This window comes from Macaca fascicularis, chromosome 9 (assembly GCF_037993035.2).
Source record: "Macaca fascicularis isolate 582-1 chromosome 9, T2T-MFA8v1.1".
Lineage (NCBI taxonomy): Eukaryota > Metazoa > Chordata > Mammalia > Primates > Cercopithecidae > Macaca > Macaca fascicularis.
In genome coordinates this window covers 31682936-31695987 of record NC_088383.1, presented here as the reverse complement: position 1 = coordinate 31695987, position 13052 = coordinate 31682936, and the positions used below count along the sequence as shown (strand labels likewise).

The 13052-nt window shown below is 35.8% G+C and overlaps 1 protein-coding gene across 32 annotated transcripts in view; it reads left to right on the top strand.

Moving 5' to 3' along the window:
• The window catches only part of ZNF438 (zinc finger protein 438), a 182194-nt gene that overhangs the window by 103714 nt on the left and 65428 nt on the right, over nt 1–13052 (top strand). The gene's annotated exons all lie outside the window — the stretch shown is intronic.

Sequence of the window (13052 nt, the reverse complement as noted above, 5' to 3'; positions counted from 1 at the left end):
CTGAACTTACATGGAAGAGCAATCATCCCAGAATCACATACATATTCCTAAAGAAGGTGTTTTTCCTCCTATCAAGGAAGTGCTTTTGCTGCCTTTATATAATGACAATATAAAACTATAGTAGTTAATCCAGCATATGGTGTAAGGATATAGATTGGCAGATGAAAAGAATAGAAAATTTACAAACAGATCCACCTATATGTGGAAGCATGATTTAACAAAACAGATATTGAATATCAGTGGGGGAAAGGCTGCATATAGCTTTCAGTGTATGGTGCTGAGGCAATAGAGTGTCCATATGAAAAAGATGGAAAGTGGATTCTTACCTAATCATACACAAAATGGAAAAAGTTAAAATGTTATGTTAGTAATTATAGTTTAATTATAAAATCTAAAATTATGCATTTAGAAGCAGAACTCAGGAAAGAACTTGAAGAAGAAAATGAAACTGTCAAATGAAAACAACATTAGAAGGAGTACAGGAGAAAAAGATGATACAGGAAAAACAGTGAGGTCATGGAAATTAGACATGAGAGAGGTGAGCAAAGTCAAATATACATTTAAAAGAGTGACATAACACCTCAGCTTTAAAATGTCAGTGTTTACAATATGACAGAAACACTGCATCACTTATTAACTTTGCTCATCCTGCTGAGTTACATGCCAGAAATCGTAATGTGATCTACAGATTATTTAACGATGTTTCTACTGACAACTCAATTACACTATCATTTGTAGAAAGCAAAGGACTGGAAATCACTTAACTTGGAGAGGGATGTGCTGTCACTTTCTCAGTTTGGGAAAATTTATCAAAAATGCTTAACTGAGACTTATCAAATGACCGTTACACTTACTATTCTTTTACTTAGGGGCACCCTGTTTAACTTAACATACTTAGAAAGGATTGTTTAAAATTATTAATTCCTTTGTATACTTGGCAATGTACAATTTTTAGGCAATGGTTTTTCTTTTTTTCTTTTTTTTGAGACAAAGTTTCTCTCTTGTTGCCCAGGCTGGATTGCAGTGGTGCAATCTCGGCACACTGCAACCTCCACCTCTCTGGTTCAAGTGATCCTCCTGCCTCAGACTCCCAAGTAGCTAGGATTATAGGCATCCACCACCATACCTGGCTCATTTTTTGTGTTTTTTACATTTTTACATTTTTTGTATTTTACTAGAGAAGGGGTTTCACCATGTTGGCCAGGCTGGTCTCAAACTCCTGACCTCAGGTGATCCACCCGCCTCGGCCTCCTGAAGTGCTGGGATTACAGGCATGAGCCACTGCTCCTGGCTGACAGTGGTTTTTCTTAATTTATGCCTCAAATATATTTTTATCAAAACCTTGCAGCTATAAATGTAGATCACTCAATTTAGGGAAAATGGTTGCCATTTAATCTAATTGACAAAGCTGGTATTTATTTTCAAACTTATCTTTAAATCAGACATCCTTCTGTCAGTAAAAGTCCCACTTGATTTTTCATCTCAAATAAATATGTTAATATATGCCTCCATGACAACCATCACATGGCTGAATTCTAATTCTAATATAGATTAAGTAGATAAGGCACAGAGCCTTACCATGTGTTGCCTGGATACAGTAAGGTGCTGCTGCCTTCAGTGTTTCTTTGTTTTGGGCTCACTAAAGCCTCCAGAGAGATACGTCTTTAACACTAATAAGAGAATGGAAGAGGTAATCCCTATAAGTAAAATGTCGTCACTATGTATTGTGGAACTGCTTCATTCTACAATACACTCAATTTATCATATTATATGGGCCAAGTACTCCATTTCTTAATAAACATCTGTATGAGACATGGAAAGAACAAGGCCTTACTGTAGTGCTTTGATTAAAGGAGGTTTCATAGATAGCATTGTTAAAATTTTTTCCCGTTTTTGGAACCCTGGAGGTCTTTGCATCCCAAGAGGTATGCATTTCTTTTGTGAAGTGAGAAGAGAGGCTGCGTGACGCCTTAGCTGCCAGTGCACTCTCAGAAAGATCGGTATTAGGAAAAAATGAGAGTTGAGGACCTGGAAATAGATTGCCTTAAAACTATCTAGGTCTGCATCTCTCTTAAGAAGCGTTAGAGCAGCCTCAGATGTTCCTCAGTTTCAAGACCGTGGGTATAGATGACAGGCTGAGTAGATCCATTATATGCATAATCGTAGACCCAATGAAAAGTCCAAACTTAATGAAAGGAAACCAGTGTTTAGAGCATAAAGTTTTCTGAAGTAAGTGACAACTTGAATCTAAACATTGAAAGGACACTCACTGTGTGCCTGGGTCTAGTAAAGTTGCTGGACCTCAGAGATAAAATTTTGGGAGGGAACCAGAAAAATAGGTCAAGATATTTATAAATGAGAAAATTATGTTGGCCTCAGATTTCATTCAGTGCAAGAAAATAGGGCATACTTAAAAGACTTTTAAGAAAAGAATAGGTAACTTACGGATTTTTATATCTGTCCAAATAGTCCTTCAACTATAAGTCAATAGACAAATAGGTTTAAATTTAAAATAATATAAAAATGATTTATTTGAGCCTTTATTGAGGCAACACTGGAGGACAGACCTTTTTTACCAGACGTTGAAAGGTAAAGATGTACTTGAAGCTGCTAATTAACCACATAAATACACTTGTTTGTATACAGGTTCAACTTCTTCAGCACAAAGATAAAGCAATAAGTTATCATGATACCCATCTCCAAAGGTTAATTCATTGATGAAGTAAATAGAATCTTGGGCATGGTGTTTGGTTGATACCATGAATGCTGTTACCAAAAATCTTCCCAAGAAACATTAACTTTGCCTCATTCTAGGTAAAACAAGTTAAATCTGTAAAAGATCTTATATGCTTGAGTTAGAAAAACCCTGAATATATTTGGGTTGGTGACAAATGTGAAATATAACACCCCTGCCACTTTGGAACAAAACGACATAGTTTGTGAACTGTAGTAAAATATGTCATATATTCCTTTTTGAGAAGCCATCTGAAAAAGAGTGTTATGTTTTTCTTCAGTGGTAAAGAGTTGCAGTACCTAAGCCAAGTTTTCTACTGGCTACACTCTGCTATTTCTTTTCTTGACCTCTGTGGTTGACAGCAGCAGATGAGAAAAATGAAGTCTGTAATAAGTTGGTCTGTAACAGAGCTGCAGTGCTCTTTATTACTGATCCTGCAGCCAGGGTGCAGGATACCCAGGTCATGAATTGGGTTCTTTAGTTCGATTGCCCAGAGGATGCCAACTCATATTCCCAGAGCAGATCGAACTGCCAAGTAAAATGAGGATGGTGAAGTTGTATTAATTTTACTTCTCTCAGAAGAAGAAAAGGATGGTGTAGCTACCTCTCAAGAAGAGAGTACGTATGAAAGAAGGAAAAATCAATCCAGAAAAATTAGGGACGTCCAGAAAATACTAGAGTCCTTTTTAGCCCAAGATCAACCATTAAAAGGAAGACCTCAAAGGTGTTTAGTTTCCTATGTACGTTAGTGTATCTGATTTGATTTGAGTATTTGATTTGAAGTATTTGATTTGAACAAGTTACCTCTACCTGAATATGCTCTGTCTCTTTGTCTTGCTATGACACTTTGGATAAGGTCTCTGCAGAAAATACAGAAACAACTGACCAAAGAGTTGTTAATGAGAATACAGCCCTTATCTCTCACCAATGATTACATGGAAGAATTTAGAGCCTATTTCAATAACAATATGTTGTTCATCATTCAGTCAGATGGAAAGAGACCAGAAGCAGGAGAGAGAAGAGTACACGCTGGCCAGTGGTGTTAGTAATGAAGAGGGAGAGGAGGAGAAGGAAAGAGACAGATGAGACAGAAAATGAAAGAGAAAGTGGTGAAAACAGAGGAACCTCAACACTCAGTCTGCCCCTAATACTGATAAGGCACAGAAAACCAAGGACATTTCTATAAAGTTCATGAACACAGATGAGGAGGCTGAAGGTGGCCCAGATGCTGATTTCTTTAAGGAGAAATAGTACTGTATGCTTGGGTTGGTTGGACCTTGAAGAGAATACATTGTAAAATAAAAAATTGTCGGCTAGGCGTGGTGGCTCACGCCTTTAATCCCAGCATTTTGGGAGGCTGAGGTGGGTGGATCACGAGGTCAGGAGTTCGAGACCAGCCTGGCCAACAAAATGAAACCCCGTCTCTACTAAAACAAAAATTAGTCGGGCATGGTGGCATGCACCTGTAGCACTAGCTACTCCAGAGGCTGAGGCAGGAGAATCGCTTGAACCTAGGAGGTGGAGGTTGTGGTGACCCGAGATCTCGCCAGTGCACTCCAGCCTGAGCAACAGAGCGAGACTCTGTCTCGAAATAAATAAATAAATAAATATAAAACTAAAAAAATTGGCTAAATCCAGTGACAAGAAAAAAGTGACCAAAATCACATGCAAAAGAAATGAGAAATTTTAAGTGAATAAGAAAATAATTCTTACTGACGAAGGGAAGTAGGTTCAGCGGTGGCCAACGATGCAGAAATGCATCTTAAAGGATACTAAGGAAGAGGATTGTAGCGGTATAAACCTTGAAAAATCAAAAGAAAGGCTTCAGGAAGTGGAAAAACTTGACAAAGAAGAGTAGAGGAAAAAAGTTAAGACAAAGCATATGGAGAAAAGACTTTAAAGGGGAAGCAAAAGGAGAAGCCAGGAAGGCCAAAGATGATGGGAATGTCTTTCAGGATCTCAGTGGTAATAATGGGAAATTTGATTAATTCTCAGATCCTTGCACATACAGAGGTCTGAAGAATTAGATAGTGAAGATACGGAAAATAAAATTAGTAGTTCCAGGAAAAAGCGTAGAAGGAAGAAAAGGAGCCACAGTAAAGTGAACAATGTGAAACTACTATTATAACAAGTTGCAAATGAAAGAAGGCCAAATGGGAATCCTCAGAGTCTCTGGATACAGTTCTGTCTTCAGCAGAAGACAAAGAGCTTAAATTTTATTTGAGAGCTTAAACTATATCTGCTCAAAATCAAAGCTAAATATTTCCTGCTCTTCTCCTCTCCTTGAAACCTGTGCTCATCACTGTGTGGGCCAGATGTCAAAAAAGCTTTGGACTAGTTAGGTAACAAAAGTCCCTTTCCTAAAAGATCAGTGCATCTGTACACTGAGTTAATGGTATGTCTGACATTCTTCTTCCCCGTCAGATAATCTACTTGAAATGAGTGTGGATTATAAAAATTCCCCAGCCCGATTTCCAGCATGTGTATTGTTAGACTTTAATCCATTCCTTTATTTTACTGCCAACTTGTAGAATCTCCATTCATTTTTAGAAATTCTTGTTTACCATACAGAATATAGTATGTACTATTTAATATTAAACAAACTTTCTCACGATTTTGATGTTTTAATGTTTCCAAGGAGTAAAAATGTGATGGAGGCACCGTGAGAAATGAGTATTTTTGAATTGAGACGATCATTAGTAGAACCTATTTCCTATCTCTAATAAAAGTAGAACATTTAGGAATAATTTCAACAAAAGGCATGCAAAATCTGTAAGAACAACAAAACTATACTGAGAAAAATTAAAGATATAAATAAATGAAGAGAGATGCCATATGATTGGAAGAGTCAGTTAAATGACATTTCCCTCAAAATTGATCTGTAGATTCAACATAATCCCTAGCATAAATCCACGGACCTTTTTGTAAAATTGGCAAGCTAATTCTAAAAGTTACATGGAAATGTAAAAGACTGAGAAAATCTGACAAATCTTGAAAACATAGCTGGAAGACTTGACTTTGTACCGTAACTATAAAGCTGCAATAATCAAGATGGCATGGTATTGCCATAAGGATCAACTAATAAATTAATGGAATTGAACAGAGGTCATAGACCCACTTATATAGGCCTGTGATTTCAAACAAATCCAAAGCAACCAAGTAGGGAAAGGAAAGTTTTGCAGTAAATGGTGCTGGGTCAACTAGATATCCACAAGCAAAAATATAAATCTCAATTTCTCTCTTGCATCATGCATATAAATCTATTTGAGATGAATCATACTACTAAATATAAAAGCTAAAGCCGTAAGAATTTAAGAAAACATCAGAGAATATCTTTATGACTGGGGGTAGGCAAAGATTTCCGAGGATGTAGAAGCAATCACTGTAAGAGAAAAGCTTTAAAGAATAGACTTCATTGAAAAAAAACAAACTTATATTTATCAAAAGATACCACTGAGAAAACAACAAGCCACAGACTGAGAAAAGTATTTGCAAAATGTATATTTGTCAAAGGAATATACAGCTAATTTATACGGCTCCATAACAAAAAACCGAACAACCAGAAACTAAAAAGGAGGAATAGGGAACAAATGATTTTAAAAGAAACTTTGTAACACAGACACTGCACAACGGAAGATATTCAAATGGTCAGTAAGCATGTGATGAATGTCATTTGTCATCTGGGAAATGCAGGTTAAAATGAGAATGAGAAAACCACCATACTGTCTAAAATTAGATAGGATCTAGAGCAACTGGCATTCTTATACATTAGGTAAGAGGGTTAAATGGTACAGCCACTTTAGGAAAAAGATCTGGGAGTTTCTTACAGAGTTAAATATACATTTACCCAATGATTCAGCAGTTCTCCTAGATATTTGCCTAAGAGAAATGAAAATAAAAATCCACCAAAAATATTTTTATGAGAAATACATACATAATATGCGTACATAATATAGCTTCATTCATACTAGCCAGAAACTGGAATAGCCCAGGTTTCCATCAGTAAGAGAATGGATAAACAGACTGTGGTTATTCATAACATGACACACTGACAAATTATCTGTGAGGGAAAAGGATGAGAAAAGTCGTTTCTTCTAGGGGATGGGGCAGGAACTGACTGGGAAGGATTCTGAAGGAACTAACTTGGGGTAGTGGTAATGATTTGGGAATCAAGGTATATGCATTTGTAAAAAACTTATGGAATGGTACACTTAAGATTGGTGCATTTCATTTTATGTAAATTTTGCCCCAAGAAAGAAAAAACAGCTTTAAAATATCACAAGGAAGTACGTTTTTATGTCCATTAGATTGGCAAAAATGTTGGAGCATCTTGAACTTATCTTGCCCTGCTAGTGGTTGTACAAATTGAATCAACCATATAATACATTTGCATTAACTAATAATAATACATTAGTTAATTTGCATTAACTAATAAGTTGTGCGTATATCAACCAAGCAACTCCACTCTGAGGCATAGAAACTGTTGGTAATCTACACAGAGAAATACATAATATGTTCCAGAAAACTGGAAACAACTCAGATATCATCAATAAGAGAAGACACAAATTGTGCTACATTCAAGCATATCATCATGGATAAGTCTCATGGACAGAATAAAACCAAGAAACTTAAGAATACTTCCAATATGATTCCAACCAATATAATTCCATCCAAAATCTTGCAAAATTAAGCAAGATATTGATGAGGGATACATATGGTAACACCATAAAGGAAAGCAAAAACAACAACAAAAAAAGATAGCTGGGGAGAATGCATGGGAAAAAGGATTGGAATTGGAATGGGAAAGGCCATAAAGGGGACTTCAAAGTTATAAGTAATGTGTTCTCTAAACTGGCTAGTGGAAAAACAGGTGTTCATTTTACTGTTCTTTATAACTTGCACATATGTTGAAAATACTATTTGGTGTGTATTCAGTATTTAATTTTAATTTCTTGAGAAATTAGAGATACACTTAAATAATCTTTAAGGATACTTCATTAGCAATAATATGCAAAATATGAGAAGTAGGCTTTCCGCTGTCACTAATTCAGTCATTCAAGTGTACAGCTTGATATGGATGTGACATTAGTGGCCTTATTTGGAGGCCACAGTTTTGGTGGCTGTATCTTAAAAGCGAATTAGAAAAACTGAAATCTAAAATGATTGAGATTTATATTGGTACAGGATAAATCTTCTGAGACTATTTCTCAGACGTTCTGCCATCATTGCTTCAAGAAGGGAAGAAAATTATGAATTTTCACTTATGTGATGGGTAAATGAAACCATCAGAAAATACAGAAGTAATTTTTTTAGCCTTTGGAATGAATCCCCTTCAATAGAATTCTTTTAAAATAGGATGGGCCAGATAACCGAGAGGGCCCGGCTTTGACCTCCTTCCCCTAATGCTGGTTCAGCTGACTTCTCAAAGCACACTTTATGAGTTGAACCATTATTGACCCATCAATGAATTTACCTTAAAACCAGGTCATGGAGAATGTCTCCCATAATATATTTTCTTGCAACTTGACTGTCATAAAAATTCTCAGAATGCTGTAGCTAATATCTAGATCTTAACAGTTATGTTGAATCCTAAACATTTTCAAGATATTTATAGATTTTTTCATCTCTACATTTCCTGAAAAATCTGTGAATATTTTTCATTAAATTAACTTGCCAAGAAAATGAAGGTTGGACAGTGTGGCTGCAATATAGTTCCTACATTTGTAGCTTTAAATTTTAAGGGCTTACCCCAACCCTTTACTCTTTATAAGTATTCAAACATTCCTTTGGATAACAAATAATAAATTCATAGTGCTAGATATCCAGCAAGATGACAGTCTGGTTGCTTATATGAAGTACTTAAATATACACAATTGCAATTCCAAAGCCTTATTGCTTCATTTATCACAGAAAGTGCCAGAGTTCTGCAATATTTTGTAAGAAAAGCTACTCGACTGGCATGAATTCTCATAGGAATGACCATGAATATTATGCCAATTTCATCCTAAGTATTGAAGTTAAGGTTCTAAATGACATTTAATAGTATGATTTATTTTCTATCTTAAACTTTATAGGGCACAAAGCAAGATCCTATCCTTTCATATTGCTTTTTTATTTTTAAAGAGTCTGACTGATGATAAAAATCTAAGCTTAAAAACTGTCAAATGATTTATGATATTTCATTTATTTTTCAAAGGATTGGGGTGTCACCAGTAAGCCTATTAGAATTTTAGGTTTAAAGTTCCTTGATTTTAAAAAAGACCAGCTGCATAAACAAGTTTTGAGCTTTGTAATTTAATTCTGTGTGATTTTTTTTTAATACTTCAAAGTACCAAAGTAGGTAGTTTTTCTTAGGTCATAAATAGTTGTTTATGTCATTATGATCTCAAACTTTCAAGTACATTTTAAGATCTACTTTTTAAAAATATTGATTTTTTTTATTGTGTTCGTTACAACCTCAAGATATTTCTTCTGTCTACTTAAATCTCCCTTTATTCATGGGCTGACAGCAACAAAGGTAGAACATGGAGAAACTGGAGGAAACCTGCTTTTAAAAAATTGGAATTCTGTAGTCAAGTATGTATAATCCAATGTCTTTGAGAAATATTGTGAAACCACTTTAAAGCTGTTTTTTAATGACACTTTTAAGTTTAGGGTAATTGTAAATTTGCATGCAGTTACAAAAGATAACATATGTTCCATGCACTGCTTACACAATCCCCCCAGTGGTGACATCCAGGATATTAACACTGATGCATTCTAGATCTTACTCGGATTTTCCTAGTTTTTCTTGAACTCATTTGTGTGTATATTTATTTATTTCTAATTTTTATCACATGTAGCTTCTTGTATCTACTACAGTCAAGATGAACATACCCATCACAAAGATTCCTAATGTTGACCTTTTATAATCACACTCATCTACCTTCCCACTTCCCACCCCTGTCCCCAACCCCTGGCAACCACTAATCTGTCCCCTACTTCCATAATTTTTCCATTTTAATGATGTTATTTAAATAGATCCTTAGATTTAACTTTTTTTAATTTAACTTTTTCATTCTCTTGAGATTATCTCTTGAGATTAATATTTCCTTGAGATTCATCCAACTTGTGTTTATTAATAACTTGTTCATTTTGATTACTAAGTGGTATTCCATTAAAATCAATTTTGATTTTTAGTTTATATGCAAACATAAAATGTGAAGCAATAATGCAGAATATCAGTTTAAAAGGTGTTTAAGACATTGTTGAAATTAACCTATTAAAATTACATTTTTTTTGTCATTTTAGTCATTTGGATTGGATTTGTCTATGGCTTAATATGCTAAGACTGGATGAATCATCACCTGTATACTGAACATATAGTTCCGGTGGGAACATTCTGTTCCCTAACTCATTTTAATAAAAACCATGAGGTTGGAGATACAAGAGAAGTCCTTGTTCTGATTCCAGCAGATTTGCTGTTTAGTTTTTTCTTTCCTTTTACAACCTGTGATTACCCACCTAACTCTCTTCATATAGCCTATTGTTACCTAAGTAATTCTTCCCCTTGTGCCTGTGTTTGCTTTTTCAACTAAATGATTAGTGTCTTAATTTCTAGGCTGACTAAGATACTTCTTTCCTCCTTCCTCCCTAAATTTCCTTACTCTTTCTCTGCCCTGAAAGAAAGGGGTAAGATGATGAGTACCAAGAATAAAAGTATTTGACTTCATCTGGGAGGCCAGAGAAGGCTTCCCTAAGGAGGATACATTTAAGCAGACATCTGATGGATGATTAAGAGTCAACTAGGAGAAGAGGAGGAAGAAATAGCATTTCAAACAGAGGAAAGAAAGGGCATGGGCAAAGACCCTGTGGTAGGGAGGAGCAAAGCAAGCAGGAAGAATTGGAATCAAGCCAAGTGGAGAATGGGCTGAGAGAACCAAGGGAATATATGGTATGAAATTAGACTGGAAAGGGAGGCAGAGTTCAGACCTTATAGAGTTTTTTAGGTCATATTTAATAAAGATCAGTGCTTATTCTAAGACCAAGGAGAAACAAATAAAAGGTTTTAAGCATGAAGTTGACCAGATTTGCAATCTGTAAAGATCCTTTTGGCTGCAGCGTGGATGGTACTTTGTGGTAAAGGATGGAAGTGTGTTGATTGGTTACAGGCCATTTTAGTGGGGTACACTGGAGAGGATGGAGCTTGAGATAAAGTTAGAGTGGTGCAGTTATAGAAAAGATAACAGATATAATTCTTAAATCTCAACAGATATGTTGTATTAGAAATGGGAGAGGAAAGAGAACTGTGTGAAAAATAACTACTAGATTTCTGATTACAGCATTTAGACAGCAAGGGAATCCCAGAAGCAGATCACATTTTGGGAACATCATGCATTTCAGAGGCAGAAAATTTCAGATGGCTTTGAGACACACAAGAGGAAAGGTCGAATAGTAATAATGATAATAGCTAATATTGTTGAGCATTTACAGTTATTATAGCATTTTTTAAGCTGGGGACATGGAAACACAGATGTTAAGAGACTTGTCCAATATCAGACAGTAAGTGGAAGAAATGGGATTTGAATCTACATACTTCACTTCCAGAGCCCATGCATCTTACCACTCTGTATGCTGCCTGTGTAGACAGATGTGGACCTACAGATATGTAGGTGTGGAGCTCATAGAAGGGGTCTGGACTAGAGATTAAAAGTACAGAACAAAAAAATATATTTTTATTTATGTCTCTGAAATGGATGAGATATCCTAGGGAGAGAATGTAAAGTGAGACATGATGTTTACCTTGAGGCTCTTCAGCATTCAATGGCCAAGGATAGCAAGATAGGCAGAGGGAAAGACCATGGGCTTCTGGTTGATATAAGAGAAAAAGGGGAGGTTAAGGAGATAACGAACAGTGGTGGTTGTACTGCTAACATATCCAATACAGAAGGGTCTTGGAGGAGTGGTGTAGTGGGGCTCAAGCACTTTGGGAAGTGAATAGGAGATGAGGACATGAAGTCAGAACATTTAGGCAACTCTGTAGAGAAGTTTATTTGAAGCTGGAAGTGTCTAGATAGGCCTGTGAGCTATAGCTGGAGGGAGATGTGAGGCCAAGCGGCTTTGTTTTGCCGTTATTTTAAAGGAAGAGACTGGTGTTTGTTTAAAAACCAGTGCAAAAAGATCTGCATAAGAAGAAGAGGTTGAATATATAAATGAGAGAAGGAATAATATTTTCATGTTGTTGGGAAAACAGGAGAGAATGGGATTAGGCATATGCAGAGAGTCTGGCATTTGGAAGGAGGAGGGGCACCACTTTGGTGTGTCAAGTCTGGAGTAGGAAGGACTGCAGCCACTTTGGTAAGTTGTATGTGATACCGGGAAGGAGAGTGACTTTCCATCAGATAACTTCTGTTTCCTTTGGAAAATGAAGGTGAAATAATCTAGAGAGAGCATGAAGAGGAGAATAGTACTGAAGGTTTGAGGAGTTAAGGAGAACAGGTTTAGTGTCAGGCATCAAAGAGGCTGGCTCTTGTGTTTCCAAAAATAATCTGTGCAGTGAGTTTCCTAGTTGAACACAAACACCCTTTTCGGAGCAGTTGCAGAGTTTGAGGAGATGGGAATTTGTAGGACACAGAGACTTACGCTGCTGTAAATGTGGTTTCTGTATTGTGTGTGTCCATTTCTCCTGAGAGTAAGGTCAGTATTAAAGCTGAGAAGGAGATGGGAGGCATGAGATGGTCTGTGGAAATTTTTAAACACATTTTTTAAGGCAAACATTTGTAGTGATTTAAATTACTTTATTGAAAGAGTCTTCTGACACATCACATGTTATCTTACGTTTTACTTATTTTAGAAAACAGTTTATTCACCAGCAAGGCTCTTCAACTGGCTTTTTGAGGACAGGGCCCCTATCTCACTAAGCAAGCTACTGAGTGTGTGTCCCACAGGTATTTGCTAAATAAATGGTGAGAAAAGCGCTAGATATTACAACTCTGTTGGTACTGTGGCTACATTTTATTTGGCCAAGGGATTTTTTTGCTTTATGTTTTTTTGTAAACCTAAATAGATGTTCTCATTTGAAATTATAATGATCTCCATTTTTTAACGTGCCAAGAGAGTGATTTTCCCTTACCCAATTAAAAGTTTGATTTATTTAATGTAACTGAGAAGTGTGAATCATAAATGAAACATTATATGTATTTATTTTTCATATTTTTTAAGTTATGAAAATGTATTTGCTTGAACTACTGTATTCTAAGATTTTGATACATTTTTTAGTGACTCTTCTGGATGTTTTCTATTCCAGAAAATATGAAATTTTAGTTTTGATTTTTCATAA